Source organism: Engraulis encrasicolus, unplaced genomic scaffold (genome assembly GCF_034702125.1).
Source record: "Engraulis encrasicolus isolate BLACKSEA-1 unplaced genomic scaffold, IST_EnEncr_1.0 scaffold_148_np1212, whole genome shotgun sequence".
Classification (NCBI taxonomy): Eukaryota; Metazoa; Chordata; class Actinopteri; order Clupeiformes; family Engraulidae; genus Engraulis; species Engraulis encrasicolus.
The window spans coordinates 90,100-107,542 of NW_026944999.1; the positions used below are offsets into that span (position 1 = coordinate 90,100).

The window sequence follows — 17,443 nt, forward strand, 5'->3', positions numbered from 1 at the left end:
ATGTTGTAATGATTGTTTATTACTTATTCATTTATAAATTCCTGTCTACATAATCAATGAAAAGTGGAGATAAAAGGTTTCTGCCTGACAGCTACTATTTTGTTAAAACATTTAAAACTCATGATCAGTATTTTACATTTTATATTCTTCAACAGATAATTGATCAATAAAGCCATGAATAAAAGTCTTAAATAATACTGATATTAATCATTTTTATATTCAGTAGCCTAGAGGTAGTAAGTTTATGTCTTTTATGAAAAACCTTTTTTTTCTTTTGCAACCAGTGGTATTTTATCGAAGTGGTATCTGAGTTGCCAAAGGTGAATTTGGAGATGAAATATGATTGGACTGAGAAGAACATGTGACTATGGCAAACAGGCAGCCTAGCACAGGCAAAGATAGGAGTGCATTCCAATATACGGACTCCCGTCCTCGTTTTGCTGTCGCCCCGCCTCCGTGGAGAAAAAGTTTCCCCGTTGTAAGCCTAGTCACAACAGCTTTTGGGGGATTGTTCTTCATTCACCATCCCGATTGCAAATGAGAAAATGACATTAGAATTGTGCTGTTGCAAGATATTGAATTAATTTTCTTTCATCAGTGATGTCATCAGGAGGTCACAAGCAGGCAAGTGAGCAAGGGAGGACGAGAGTCCGCATGTGGAGGTGTGGTCTCCTAAGGGGACATTGTCCCCTCCTTGTTCTTCTCTTTCTGTGGCTGCTTGCATATGATGTACACTACCGCCATACACCACTAAGGGAACTCAACATAATGTCTTCAAAGGTCTCCTAAAGTGGCGTTCACCTGACATCACATGGATCCAGGAAAAGTATGGGCTTGATGTATCTTGCTCTACTACTAGATGTTTGGTTCAGGTAGCCTTTTGGGGAGAGGGGAGAGTAGGTGCTGTTAGAATAAAAGGTGTTCGCAGGTGGAAGGATCAAAACGCAGAGGCAGAGATTTTGCCAAATAATTGTCAAAAGTTTACTGAGGATACTCAGGTCAAAATACAATAATACATCTATACAGTTGTATCATCGGAGAAGACCGCTGTTCTGCCCTCCAACAGTCTGTAAGGTAGTTTTGTTGCACCTGTCTTGCCAATTTTGATTGAAAGTACTCTGTAGCTTCTATCAGAATCGTCCGATCAGGACAACCAGAGACTTTCACGATACTTTTGTAACATATCTTAGTAACAATGGCTTAGTGTGTCTGAACGTACTGTGCAGCTTGTGTTCCGTTGTATCAACAAAAGACCTCATGTGATGAATGACCTCATGGGATGACTTTTCAGTATTAGTGCTTTCTCTATGCTTTAGCTAATGGCATTAATGATCACATTGACCTGTATATTTTCTATATTCCTACAGTGCCTGCGTACCTACTGTGATGCATCTCAGATGTTTGAATAATAGAAGGGCTGGGCTGGTAAGCTGGCATACAGGGCCTTTTCCTTGTGGGGACCCACTAGTTTGACGCCATCTCGGTACTTCACATGGTTATCAAACATTTCAAACAAGCGATTTAAGGTTAGGGTTAAGGTTAGGGTTAGGTTTAGGGTCATATGACGTAAGCGGTAAGTACCGAAAGGGTGTCGAACTATTGAGTCCCTTTCCTTGTGAGCCGCTAGTCCTCAAGGGCCTATGCTGTTCTATTTTTCTTAGGGACCGGCCCATTGGTCCATCTTCAACATTGAAAGTGGAGTGAGCTGATCGCCGATACGACAGCAGCTTGTGTATGTAAGAGGGACTGATACTAAACTAAAAATGCCAGGCCCATTTTTTTGGTCCTTATGCAACCCTGGATAGCAATACCACTACTGTCAACCTTGCTACTTTTTAATTGAAATGGAAAAGGCATATGATTTTTTCGCTACATAAAAAAGCATATTGCTGCAAATTCAATGTCAGTGCACAGAAGTAATGTTCTTGATTTCTGTTATGCTTTTACATTGTACAGCCATAAATGTTTACAGTACGTCAATAGGCTACACATTTCTTTGGGAATTTAGTTGATTTGTCAGTTTTCAGGCTCAACTGCTGTATCATTAAATTACTGAAGCAATATATTCAAAATTAAGAACTATTAATTTGTATATTTGAAGTATTTTGCAATAAAATGTAGTCTCCACCCATAATTACAGCATTTCTCATCTCCATTTACTTCACTGGAACAAATGTCTAAGTAATTAAATTAACTTGTGAAAGGCTTGGATGTGAAATATGAAGTGAGAGTGGCCTGACCTGTTGACAGCAAAGGCTATGGGATCTGCTGCAGGCATTTGTCAAGCACACTTAACACACGGTCAGTCGGTCAATCGGGGGATGAAACATTCGGCATGATACAAACACATGGTTGCTTTGTAATGATGTAAACCTTAAGTAAAAAACTGCAGTGAACATTCAGTAAGACATACACACACAAACCCAGATACAAAACCAATGAAAACCATCAACCATGCACTACACACACTCGCACACAAACCACTTGCACTGGCCCACACCCTCTCAAATACACACACACGAAATCAAGATATTTTTTTATTTTACAAGACAGAATTTAATATGGTTGATGAGAATATAAATTATGGTTGATGTAAAAAGACAAGTAAAGGCAGAAGCTATAGGGTCAAAATACATTATTATTTTTTTTACATTACATTGCATTCAGCAGACGCCTTTGACCAAAGCGACTTCTAAGGAGAACATTTAAGCAACAGGGTAAGGCGCAGTGTACAGTTGCAACACTGACAACTTTGTCCAATACAAAGTAAAGACAACGTAGCAAAAAAATAAGATGCATTTAAAAAGTGGCAAAAGTAGACAAGGACATAAAGGCGTAGTATGCAGTTTCAACACTGACAGCATTGTCCAACACATGGTAAATGTGGCATAAAATAATGAGGATAACAAGGCATTTTTAGTTCGTAAACAAAGACATCTACGCACAGTGTACAGTTGCAACACTGACAGCAATGTCCAACACATGGTAAAATATGTAGCAAAATAATGAAAGATGTTAAAAAGGATGTTAAAAACAATTTAGGTACATAATAGATGTTAAAGCAGTGGCTTAAGGGAAGAAGCTAAAAACTAAGGGAAGGGGCTTAAAATAAAAACTAAGGCCACGAGGTGAGTAGAATTAGTTATGCTAGTATTAAAAGCCGGGAAGCTATCTTGGAATAAGAGTCTTCACTATCTTCTTGAAGGTTGAGAGGGATGACCCTGCTCTTGTAGCAACTGGTAGCTTATTCCACTATAGAGAAACAATGACAGAAAACCTTTTCGACTGGGAAATAGTAAAGGCATTTTAATATCCTATTATTTATATTAAGTCCACAAGAATCAGAAAGTTTAGACCAAAAAACAAGTGTCATATAGCCACAAGGCTCAGGGCAGAATGATGTGGCCTCTGGTGGCAACAGGGGCAAGGAAAAACTCCCTTTTCACTTGATTTAAGATTTTAGGGGGAAAAAACATTTAGTTCGGAAAAAAACTCCAGAGAGGCAGACACCAACGGCCAGCTGGGGGAGCCCCCTGCCAGGGCTGGTTACAAACAGATTAAAGGAGGAGAGATGGAGAGATTTGTGTATGTCAGTGCACGGCCTGTAGGGAGGATATATGGCTGGGGGTTCCAGCAGGGTGAGAGTGCAGAGTAAGGTATGCATGATACCAACCCACGCATGCTTTTAAATGATATAAACCAAAAATAAACAGTTGCAGTAAACATTGTCACATAATTGTTGAGATCATACCGGTACTCGGGTGTAATGAAAATGAAATGAAAAAGTATGCATGTCCAAGTTCACTGTTCTAGCTCACCCCCCTGTAATGAGTGTAGATTATGAGTGTCAGTTTTGTCAGTCGAGGGGGGAAGCAGTGTCCACTTAGCATTGATGCGCAAGGGCTGACTTGACCGTGTTAGTTGGTTTGTTCATAGGTCTGGTTTTCTTAATTTCAGTGCACACGTGTCCCCTCCATCGAGATGGTTAGAATTAGTTTATAATGTAATGGTGGTGGTGGGCTTGGATAGGGCAGATGTTGGGCTTGGATAGGGCAGATGTTAAGTCTGTGACAGTTGGGGTTGCTGGTTGTTTGTGACAGGGCAGGGAGGTGCGTTGGATGAGGAGAGCTGAGTTGCTGACAGTTGAGGGGCTACTACAATAAGCCTGGCTGGCCCTTGCTTCCCCTGGCAGGGCGGCAGGCTTACATGAGCTTGATGAGCTACCAGTGGGTGTTCTGCTGCTTCACCTCCGGGGGCCAGCTGCCTTTCAGGATGGCTAGCCTCTCATCCATGCTGCGCATGCCACACCTGCAGAAGGAGGGAAGAACAGAAACCATATGTTACGTGGGCCTGCTCTACCACCAGTGTCATGACTAAATTGCCACTAATCATTTGATTGCCTGGCACTCTGCTTGGCGTGATCGTCTAAATGTGTGCAGGTGTGCCCATGGGAAGACGTGTCCATTGGCCGAGCCAACGATGGCTCTCTCTCTCTCTCTCTCTCTCTCTCTCTCTCTCTCTCTCTCTCTCTCTCTTCTCTCTCTCTCTCTCTCTCTCTCTCCTCTCTCTCTCTCTCTCTCTCTCTCTCTCTCTCTTCCTCTCTCACTCTCTCCTCTCTCTCTCTCTCTCTCTCTCTCTCTCCTCTCTCTCTCTCTCTTTCTCTCTCTCTCTCTCTCTCTCTCTCTCTCTCTCTCTCTCTCTCTCTCTCTCTCTTCCTCTCTCTCTCTCTTTCTCTCTCTCTCTCTCTCTCTCTCTCTCTCTCTCTCTCTCTCTCTCTCTCTCTCTCTCTCTCTCAACTTCAAAGGTTGCTTTATTGGCATTACTCAACACAGGTGTTGCCAAAGCTGACATACAATAAAAATCATAAGAAATAATAATAATAATTAAAGAGGAAAAAACAAAAACAAACAACCATATAGAACAAGGGAGATAAAAAATAAAAACATAAAAAAACTTAAGATATTTCCAGGGAACTCATTTGTTAGTCTTGAATGGAGTTTTCCCTTTCAGAATGGCAGGCTTGAATATATTGCCCTGCTAGTTCAGTGCAAGCATGAATTTCACCCAGGAGGAATTCCAGTTTTTTTTCAGTTTTTAGAAATCCAGGACAGGCTTTTTCAAATTTTGTAAAATAAGACAGTCTTATGTCCTTATATTTGTCGCATTCTAAAAGAAAATGGGCTTCATTTTCTATTTCTTTAGTGTTGCAATGTTTACATATGCGAAATTCCCTTGCAAGCCATGTTTGTCGATGTCTTCCTTTTTCAATTTGGAGTGTGTGGTCACTTAACCTGTATTTGGACAATAATTTTCTTTGTTTGCTGTTTGTAATATTTGTCAAATATGGGGCCAATTCGTAATTGTGTCTAATAGATTTATAACAATTTAGTTTACTGATGTGACTCATCTTGATTTCCCACATATTGAGATAATGTAGCTTGACATTTTTCTCGACTTCTTTTGCTTTTGTTATTATGTTTTTGTAGTATTCGTTCAAATTGTATCTTTTTACCAGAAAGTACAGGGGGTCACTCTGAGGGTGTTCACCTCTCAACTGGGCAGCAATGTGGTGATACCTCTCCGGGTCGCTGTTCTGCAGGTGGTGCCAGAATTTTGTCCCTCTTTTATTTATATCAGCCAGGAGGGGGTAACGTCCCATTTCAGCCCTGCAGCCAAGGTTGGGGCTACCTCTATGTACGTTTAGGATGTTTTTACAGAATTCTAGGTGCAGCACCTCAGTTGGGCTTTTGTCCCATGCATCCCAATTGTCCTTGTACTTGGCGCCCCAAATCTCACTCCCATATAGGAGGATGGGTTTTATGAGAGAATCAAATATCTTTATCCAGGTTTTTATTGAGGGGTTGTATTTATATAATGATTTCCTTAGCATGTAGTATGTTCTTCTGGCTTTTTCAGTTAAATCGTGTATAGTAAGATCTAGTTTTCCTAAGGAATTGAAAGTTATTCCTAAGTAATTTATTTTTTTCACTTGCTCAATTGGCTGGCCTGATATGCTAAATTTGTATTCATTTGGGTTTTTTTTTGTACGTTTGAATATCATTATTTTTGTTTTTAACATATTAATCGGAAGGGCCCATGTCTCGCTGTACTCCTCCAGAATTGATAGGCTTTTCTGAAGTCCCTCTGCCGATGGTGATAAGAGCAGTAGATCGTCTGCATAAAGTAGACACTTGATATCTTTGCCTAAAAGATTTAAAGCAGGTGAAGTTGATGATTGGATATTTGTGGCTAATTGGTTGATAAAAATGTTGAAGAGGGTTGGGCTTAAACAACAACCTTGCCGTACCCCTTTCGTTTGGTCAAATAGGTCTGTTAATTTGTTGTTTATTTTAATACCACATCTATTGTTTTCGTACATATTTTTTACGACGTCGTACGTTTTTCCTCCAATTCCACTTTCGATTAATTTAATCAGTAACCCCTCGTGCCACACAGAGTCGTATGCTTTACTGAAGTCAATAAAACAACCAAAGACTTTTCCGTTTTTAATTTTATTCACATGCTCATCAATCAGTGTATGTAGTGTGTATATGTGGTCTGTTGTTCTACTGTTTTTCATGAAGCCAATTTGGGAGGGGTGTAGGGTGTTGTGTTTTTGTATGAAATCTGTGATGCGATTGTTGACTATTCCACAAAATAATTTTGACAAATTGCTTCCCTGTGATATACCGCGGTAATTATTAGGGTTATGTTTATCTCCCTTTTTAAATATTGGGGTAATAGAACTTACTTTCCACTGGTCTGGGAAGTGACCAGTGTTTAGAATTAAATTAAACAATTTAAGGATGGCTTCTTTAATCAGTGGTGTGCAATTTTTCAACATCTCGTTGTAAATACCGTCTATTCCACATGCCTTATTGTTCTTTAAGGATCTAATCTTAGTGTTTAATTCATATAATGTTATAGCTGAGTCTAATTCATTTAATTGATCCTTTTTAGTTTGTTCTAGGAACTTTAGATGAGAGATTAATTTTGTTTGTGTTGGATTGAGTTCTTTTTTTCTGTATAGCTTCTCAAAATGGTCATACCATGTCTTCCCATCAACAACTGGAATAGCCTCAGGCCTGTCTTGTTTTGCATTCAGTTTTTTCCATAGATCCCAAAATTGTTGTTGGTCTAATGCTTCATCTATTTCTTTCAATTGGTTGTGAATGTGGTCTGTTTTTTTCCGTCTCAGTAGAGATTTATAAACATGTAAAGTATTCTGATATTCTGTACGGGCTAATTGGTTAGCAGGTTCTCTGTGTTTTTTATTTGAGAGCATCTTGAGTTTTTTCCTCAGTATTTTGCAGTCTTTATCAAACCATTTATTTCTGATTATGAACTTCTTGTCCTTGTTCTTCACTTTACCGGATCTTTTTAAAGATCTCTCAGCTGCTATAGAAAATATTTTTGTTATTTGTTCGGCAGCTAGGTTGATACCTTGTTTATTGTTACAGAATTTAGTAAATTTGAAAGTGTAGGCCAGATTTTCTATTGTTGTTGAACCTAATTGGAATTTGTAAAGTTCCTGACAGTCCTTATGCCATTTAAATTTAACTGGGAAAGGGTGCAATGGTGTTTTGCAATGGTGATCTGTTCTTTCTTCTGTTTTGGGGTTTTTCTTTAAACTGATGATGATGTGACAGTGATCTGACAGAGGGAGTTGTGGCATTACCATGAAATAGTTAATCAGATCAGGCTCTAAATCTGTTATTGCGTAGTCCACCACACTGCTGCCCAGTGGTGAGCAGAAAGTGAATTTGCCCAGAGAGTCACCCCTTGTACGACCATTAGTGACATACAAACCCAAGGCTTTGCAAAGTTGTAAGATCTCTTTGCCGTGTTTGTTTATGATATTATCAAATGTATTTCTATGGCTACAAATAATGGGATTCTGTTCGAGGTCAGTGATGTGTTCAAGACCATCTGTTTGAACATAATCTGATTCATTCCCAATACGTGCATTCAGATCTCCCATGATGAGTATCTTCCCCATTGATTGGAATTCTGTAATATCTGATTTTAGTGTGTCAAATATGGTTTCATTGTAGTATGGAGATTCAAAGGGTGGGATATATGTGGCACATAGAAATATATCTAAAGAGCTATGTGTTAGTTCTTTATGAATTTTAAGCCATATGTGTGATGGTGCTTTTCTCATGACCTGTATATAATTTGAAATGGATTCTTTGAACCAAACTGTAATTCCTCCTGAGTTCCTGCCACATTTAACATTAGGGTGTTTAATAGAAGATACACTTAAAGTTCTATAACTAGGTAGGGAGTAATCCGTTGCACATTTACTCCATGTTTCAAGTGCTATAAATATATCTGAATTATTTACAATATTTACAAAATCAGAGTCCAGTATCTTTTCTCCAAAAGAAGAGGAATGCATTCCCTGAATATTATAGCAGGTAATTTTAAGCGATGTCATTATAAACAATAAATTTTGCCAGACAATAGGATGTTAAACTACTCAAATGTTATGTTTCAATATAATAGTAATAGATGTAAATGGAAAATAAAACTGAAAAATAAAAGACATCAAATAACAACAGGCTTAAAATAGATAAATGTGGCAGGACATATAGATAAACGAAGAGACAGTGGACAGTCAATTTGGTGTAAACACACGCGCACATGCACCCGGACACACACACACTCACCAAACACGCACACTAAGTACATACACACATTATGTATGAACCAGGATACATGCATTTGGATCAATCTCTTATTTTGCATGTATCCACACACACACACACACACACACACACACACACACACACACACACACACACACACACACACACACACACACACACACACGCACACACCCATACTGTAGTCACACTCCCGTAACCACTCATACCCGCACACGTCCTCATATGCACACTCACACTCACATTCATAAAGTCACACGCACCATTCTCACTTCAGGCTTGTTCAATCATGTATACACAAACAGGTAAATAACACACTCGCTTACATATTCAAACACACACACACACACACACACACACACACACACACACACACACACACACACACACACACACAAACACACACACACATACATACTCGTGCACACAGATATGCACACAGGCGTGCACTCACACACTCACATACAGAAAACACACGCACACACACGCTCACATGCATGCACACACGCACACACACACATGCACATGCACTATCTATCTCTATCATTCATGTCAACCCATAATAATCCTAAAGCCTACTGTAGTTTATCATCTTTTAAGTAATTAATATTTAGTTTAATTAATTAGGGGCCAAGCAGCGAAGCTGGCGAAGGCCCCTATAGAGTTAGTAGGTTTTCTTCATTATTATTATTATTATTATTCTCTAGTCACCATTCCTATCCCTCTGCAAGTCTATGGCAGCCCATAGAACCGTAGGCAGGAAAATGCTGTAAATTGGCACACACATTCGGGGCAGTCTCAGCATTACCCACAGCAATTTATAGGACCCCAGCCCCAACGCTCTAGCGCCACCAGCAGGTCAAAGTTGCAGGTACATTTCTGCTTGTAACTTTTGAACCGCTGGGCCAATTTTCATAAACTTGGTATCCCTGGAATCCTTGAGTCAAGACGAATCCAACGCACCATATGACGTCATTTTCCGCCAGGATAGTTTTCCCGCCATTTTGAATTTTGTAAAATTCAATAAAAATGTTAATTTTCCCGCAATTTTTGACCAATTCGACCAAAACTCAGTATATAGTATCTCTGGACTGAGCTACACATGGGGTCTTCAGGAATATTGGATATCTTTTATCGTTTAGCCGTGACAGCCAATCAAAATTGTCGTAAACGTGGCGAAACAGGAAGTGAGGTCATATCTCAGCAACCGTTTGTCGAATCAGGCTGGGATTTTGTACACACGTAGTAGTCCATCCCATGACCTACCACAAAAAAAATCAGATCCCCAGCTCAAACTCTGTAGCGCCACCAGCAGGTCAAAATTTTAGCTACATTTTTGCCTGTAGCTTTTGAACTGTACTCCCAATTTTCAAAATATTGGTACACAGGTCATCTTCACACTATGCTGCACCCAGGTATGGATTTTCGTAACAATTGGAAAAACTATCAGCTCTCAGCAGCCATTCAAAATTGTGGAAAGAATGGAGGGATTTTTCTCATCTCTCTGTCCCCTTACCAACGGCACCTGCGCACGTTCACTGACACCATTCTCGGCAGGGGGTCTCTGGACACACCGAGAGCTTAGGTGTGTGCGTAGTCTGCTATTGCTCTAGTGTCAACCAAAGCCCCACTGCCCCAGCCCCTGCACATACCCCCCCACCCCCACCCCACCCCCACCCCACACACACAGACAGAGGGAGAGGGAGAGGGAGAGGGAGGGGGAGAGGGAGAGAGAGGGAAGGAGGGAGGGAGAGAGAGAGAGAGAGAGAGAGAGAGAGAGAGCGAGCATTGTTGTTCTCTTGGTTCCTCTGTCTGTCTCACACACACACACACACACACACACACACACACACACACACACACACACACACACACACACACACACACACACGTTACTTCTATGTACACCAATTCCTCAGACCAGTCTCTCAAAAGGCTGGCCAACATTACATTGCAGCCTATAGGATTCTTATGTTTAGGATTTCAAGGACATATATATTTTCAGTAGGCTCCCGGTTTTTTTCCCATAATATTGTATGTCATATAAACAATTTTACTAAATAGAATGATCACAGAGGATTATAATTGCTGTCCAAAAAGCAAGCCTCTCAAGTATAGAAATGACTTGCTGATATTTTATAGACTAATTTGAGAGGGAATGGAAATGTGTTACTCAATATAAATCAAGGGCAGCACAGGCTCTGCCGTGGCCAACCGGTAGGGCACTCGTCTATCATGCGGCTGACCCGGGTTTGATTCCCAGCCCAGGTCCTTTGCCTACCCTCCCCGTCTCTCTCCCCATTTTCCCCTCCAAGGAATGCACCCCAACATTGGCGAGATTTGGGCCAAAGGGGGCGCTGCAGTTCCTTCTGTTGCCGTGGCAACTTTGGCAAGTTTACTGCTTGGCCCCGCATTGCTGCTTGCAGCTATATTATTTAATTTAATGTTGGAGGAGGCTAAATCTTAAACATATTGTACACACACACTCTCTCACACCCACACATGTTCGCACACACACACACACGCGCACGCGCACACGCGCACACACGCACGCGCACGCACACACACACACGCACACACACACACACACACACACAGACACACACCCTTGTTAGGGGCCAAGCAGTGAAGCTGGCAAAGGCCCCTAATGTATTAGCTGGTATTCTTATTATGTCACCTTTCCTCTCCTTAGCAAGTCTATGGCAGCCCATAGAACCGTACGTAGGAAAATGCTGTAAATCGGCACACACATTCGGGCCCGGCTCAGCATTACCCACAGCAATTCATAGGACCCCAGACCCAACGCTCTAGCGCCACCAGCAGGTCAAAGTTGCAGGTACATTTCTGCTTGTAACTTTTGAACCGCTGGGCCAATTGTCATAAACTTGGTATCCCTGGAATCCTTGGGCCAAGACGAATCCAACGCACTCTATGACGTCATTTTCCGCCTGGATAGTTTTCCAGCCATTTTGAATTTTGTAAAATTCAATAAAAAATGCTATTTTTCCCGCAATGTTTGACCAATTCGCCCGAAACTTGGTATATAGTATCTCTGGACCGAGCTACACATAGGGTCTCAAGGAATATTAGATATCTTCTATCGTTTTGCCGTGACAGCCAATCAAAATTGTCGTAAAAATGGTGAAACAGGAAATGAGGTCATATCTCAGCAACCGTTTGTTGAATGAGGTTGGGATTTTGTACACACATAGTAGTCCATCCCCTGACTTACCACAAAAAAAATCAGAACCCCAGCTCAAACTCTGTAGCGCCACCAGCAGGTCAAAATTTTAGCTACATTTTTGCCTGTAGCTTTTAAACCATATGCACGATGTAAAATATATTATTATCACTAGAATCCTTGGGCCAAGCCGAATTCAACGCACTATATGAAGTTATGTCAACGCAGAAGGGAAATTCCGCCATTTTGAATTTTGTAAAATTCACTGTAAGTCTATGATAGCCCATAGAACCATACATAGACAAATGCTGTAAATTGGCACACATATTTGAGGCAGCATCAACATTACCCACAGCGACTTATAGGTCCCCAGCCCCAATACTGTAGCGCCACCAGCAGGTGAAAGTCGCAGGTACATTTCTGCTTGTAACTTTTGAACCGCTAGGCAAATTTTCATAAACCTGATATCCCTGGAATCCTTGGGCCAAGACGAATCCAACGCACCATATGACGTCATTTTCTACCTGGATAGTTTTCCCGCCATTTTGAATTTTGTAAAATTCAATAAAAATGCTATTTTTCCCGCAATTTTTTACCATTTCGCCCAAAATTCGGTATATTGTATCTCTGTACTGAGATTTATATGGGGTCTCAAGGAATATTAGATATCTTTTATCGTTTAGTCGTGACAGCCAATCAAAATTGTTGTAAAAGTGGCAAAACAGGAAGTGAGGTCATATCTCAGCAACCCTTTGTTGGTTTCGGCTAGGATTTTTTACACATATAGATGTCCATCCTATGACCTACTGAAAAAAAATTCAGACCCCCAGCTCAAACTCTGTAGCGCCACCAACAGGTCAAAATTTTAGCTACATTTTTGCCTGTAGCTTTTAAATCATGTGCACAATGTAAAATATATTATTATCACTAGAATCCTTGGGCCAAGCTGAATCCGACGCACTATATAACGTTACGTAAACGCAGAAGGGAAATTCCGCCATTTTGAATTTTGTAAAATTCAATAAAATACTACTCGTCACACAATTTTTGTCAGAATGACCAGCAAAAAGGTACACATCATCTTCAGACTGATAGGCATTAGGGTATCCAGCTATTTTTTGATACCTCTTATCGTTTGGAGGTGACAGCCAATCAAAATTGTCGTAAAAGTGGCAAAACAGGAAGTGAGGTCATATCTCAGCAACCGTTTGTCAATTTCTGTTAGGATTTTTTGCACACATTCTAGTCCATCCCATGACCTCCCACAAAAATCCAGACCCCAAGCTCAAACTCTCTAGTGCCACCAACAGGTAACAGGAAGTGAGCTCATATCTCGGCAGCTCTTCAACGGATTCAAACTAAACTTGGTTTACGTGATCACACTCCCCTCCAAGGAATGCACACCAACATTGGCGAGATTTGGACTAAAGGGGGCACTTCAGTTCCTTCTGTTGCCATGGCGACTCTGGCAAGTTTACTGCTTGGCCCCGCATTGCTGCTTGCAGCTATATTAAGATTTGTTTTTACAAATCACCCACACAGAACCTCATAGAACCCTTTGGAGGAAAGTTTTGATTTTCTGCACACACATTCTACTTTGTCTTATGAGTACTCAAAACAATTTTTAGGTCCATACCTCCAACCCTCTAGCGCCACCAGCAGGTCAAAGTTGGAGATACATTTCTGGTTGTAACTTTTGAACCGTATGTCCGGTTTTCAAAAACGGCATATCATTGGAATCCTTGGGTTGAGCCGAATCTACGACAAGTGGTGATGTCATATCCTGCGTCGATAGTTTTTCAGCCATTTTGAATTTTGTGTCAATCAGTTAAAATTCTATTCCTCCCTCAATTTTCATTGGATTTTTTCGTGAAGTGTCACAAAATGATCTTTGGACCAAGCCGCACAAAAGTTATCGAATGGATTTTTCATTGACCTCATCGTTTGGCCGTGAGAGCCAATCAAACATGTCCTACATGTAAATAAACAGGAAGTTGGGTTATATCTCAGCAACCCTTTAACAGAGTCTTTGGAGAATTTTCACACATATTCTAGCCTAACTCTTAATTCACCACAAAAAAATTCAGGTCCTCAGCTCAAAACCTCTAGCGCCACCAGCAGGTCAAAGTAGCAGAGTCTATGGCAACCCATATAACCGTACTTAGGAAAGTGCTGAAAATCAGCACACAGATTCTAGATAGTCTCAGCATCGCCCACAACAATTAATAACCCCCTAGCCCCAACCCTCTAGCGCCACCAGCAGGCCAAAGTTGCAGGTACATCTCTGCTAGTAACATTTGAACCGTAGGTCCGATATTCAAAACCAAGGTATCGGTGGACTCCTTGAGCCAGGACGAATTCAAAGCACCCGAAGAGGTCATTTTCCGCCATGTTGATTTTCCGCCATTTTGGATTTTTTGAAAAACACTCAAAGTGCCTCTCCTCTCTCAATTTCTCAACAATGTTTATGAAAGTCGGTATATAGCATCTCTGGACGGAGCCTCACAAAACTTGTAATTACAATTTCTTATATCTTTTATCGTTTGGTCGTGAGAGCCAATCAAACACATCCTAAAAATGTGTGAAACAGGAAGTGAAGTCAAAGCTCAGCAACTGTTTATCGGATTCTGCTAAGATTTCTAACACTCATAGGGGTCCATCCCATGACCTCCCAAAAAAGATCCAGGTCCCCACCCCCAACCCTCTAGCGCCACCAGTGGCTACTTAGCAGGTATGCTAGCAATGTTAACATGTTAATAGGTTAACTTTCTGCTTATGTTACATTTGTCACTGTGATTCCATTTTCACTTTCTTAAGGAAGGTTAGCATGCATGCTAACAATCATGCTAATCATGCTAACAATGTTAAGTATGCCTATGACAATCTGCCTCATCAGATCTGGCTGGTGCCGTAGCGACTCAGGCTGGGACTTGCAGACATACTGCTTGGCCCCGCATTGCTGCTTGCAGCTATATTTGTCACTAATGTAACAAGTTGTCACATAAGTGTTGCAGCATTGATCTTATCTGTGTGAGCTGAGAGAGTTCAGAATTACAGCGGGAAGCTGCAGATGCATAAGTAGGTCGATGTGATGAGTGTTGATTATGATCCACTTTGGTAATGTCATTTCCCACTTGGCTAGGTATTCTATCTCTGCTCAGTGCTGCATCTTTAATGTTCTTTGCAAAGAGTCTGATATTATTCTTATTGATGTGGACATTGTCGTAAAGGTGAGTTGTATTAATGTTATTATGTGTAGCTACTTCAACATTTGGTATATTGGCACAAAAGACAGATACCTCTTCATTAATCTCGTCTATAACTCTTTCAGAAATGTCACGTCTTGGAAGCAAAGAAGAGATTATTACCTTGGCATCAGGGTGACTTTGATTGGCCATCTTAATTGTGTCAATTAAGGATTTAGCTACTCCAGAAGTGCTTACTTTCAGGTCATTTGTTCCAGTATGTATAATTATGTGTGATGGGTTGGTTAGAGCACCTCTCTGTATGATGTCCTTTGCCTTCTGTGTGGTTGGGCACCATAGTTTCTTGACAGTTCTTTTTGGAAAAAGTCTCCTCTGATCCAGATGGTTACCGTTGGAGTCGCACAGGATGTAGATGTTTCCTGTCTTCATTTTTAAACTTGCGGGGCCTGTGCTTTGTTGGTTGTGGCTGGTGACTGATGGAGAGGGTGCCAGGCTGCTCTCACTGGTGGTCTGGTGATGGTTGATGTGTGGAGGTTGGTCTGGAAGACATGCCATCACTGGAAGGTCCGGTCTGCTGGCAGAGAAGATGGTTGAGCCGGACGCGCGTAGGTTCCTCTCGCTGATGTTCGGTGTTATATGGTCCCTCTGGTGAGATTTAGGAGGTCGGTCTTGAATGCATGGTGCAGGGACAGGGGTCAGTGCACTGACTGGGATGAGGTTGGTGTCTCGTGGGTAGTGGGCTTTGTCTGGTGTCGCTGTGTTGTTGTTTTCTAGAAAAGAGTTAGAGAACCTCTGCTCCATCTTCAGCATCTTCTCTTTAAGAGTCTTCACCTCATGTCTCAGCCCTTGATTGTCCTCCTCCAGCTGTTTGACTGCAGACTGGAGCATCAGGATCCTCTCGGGTTGAGCCTGCTGCAAGTTGAGCAAGATCTTCTCCTTGAACATGATGTAGTCCTGTTCGAGGGCAACCAAAGTGTCTCTCAGTCTTAGATTGTCAGGGGAAGAAGACTTGGTATTTGCATCACTGGGTGTATATGATGAGGGAGATTCGAGTTGGTTTGGTAAGCCTGCCTCATCTCTGGATACTGCCGCGCTCTCCCCTGCCTGATCTTTTTTGCTTGTCATTGCTCGTTTTTTCAGGTCTTTGAATTGTCTCTGGAATGAGATAAGGCTGCCCTCCGTTCCTTGTACCATGACGGTTCCATTGTGGTATAAGTTAATGGTCACCTTAAAGTCCGGTAAATCCTCAAGCACAATCTGTCTGCCTTTGCTTATTCCTCCTTTCTTTACACATTCCCACTCAGAACAAAGGGTGGTGTGCCATGCAGTTGGATCACTTGTATAAAATAGAAGGTTACACAGAGTCTTATCACCATCCGCCCCCATATAATCAGAGAGGAGGGTCTCAGGGTGTTCTCTCAGCATATCTTCTTTCATCTTTTTCTTTTCTTTGGCTGTTTTAGCAGTTTCCGGGTATGTAATTTCCAGTTCATCTGGGCTTTTAAAAGATGCCACTGCAGTGGCCATGTTATCCCTTCTATTTGCTTCCATTATGATGTCATCAACTGACAGTTGGAACTTGTTATGCTAATGTAGCTGTTAGCTTTGCTGCTGTAAGTCTTTGTTGTTGGTTTTCTTGTAAAATTCTCAAGTATTGTAGAGGTCTTACCCTTCAAAACTTCTGCCTCTGATATTCATGATTATTATCCAATATTCGAATATCACTTTTGAGTAGTCAAAGCAACCTTTTTCTGGCAAAAATGTAAAGTTTTTTAGGAGCTCATATTTCCTGCTGCTGGTTGCCAGGTAGAATTCTAGAACTATCTCTCTCTCTCTCTCTCTCTCTCTCTCTCTCTCTCTCTCTCTCTCTCTCTCGCTCTTCTCTCTCTCTCTCTCTCCTCTCTCCTCTCTCTCTCTCTCTCTTCTCTCTCTCTCTCTCTCTCTCTCTCTCTCTCTCTCTCTCTCTCTCTCTCTCTCTCTCTCTCTCTCTCTCTCTCTCTCTCTCTCTCTCTCTCTCTCTCTCTCTCTCTCTCTCTCTCTCTCTCTCTTCCTCTCTCTCTCTCTCTCTCTCTCTCTCTCTCTCTCTCTCTCTCTCTCTCTCTCGCTGGTGGCAAACATTGTTTTTTTAGACCCATCTCTTTTATTTTTAGATATATTTAAATCTTTGTAAGGCTGGAAGGTGGTGTTTTGCTTTCTTTCTAGTTATTGCGATATATATACGAAAGCTTCTCGTTTCTGTTGACCCAGGCGTCCGACTTCATTTTTGTTAACCCTGACTCTTGCAATTAAAAATCATCGCCATTTTTCACCCCAACTGGTTTCACCTGGTCTTTATGTTCCACACCCATATTTTAATTTTTAATGGGTTTGTAAAACATATTATAATG

General features: G+C 41.2%; 1 protein-coding gene across 1 annotated transcript in view; it reads left to right on the forward strand.

Annotated features, from left to right (window-relative positions):
* Positions 1-1,450, forward strand: part of LOC134442384 (bile salt export pump-like) — a 6,630-nt gene extending 5,180 nt beyond the window's left edge. Inside the window, exon 8 of the mRNA XM_063192557.1 lies at positions 1-1,450. This exon is cut by the window's left edge and continues 408 nt beyond it. The gene's annotated coding sequence lies outside the window, so the exon portion shown is untranslated.
* The last annotated feature ends 15,993 nt before the right edge of the window (positions 1,451-17,443 follow it).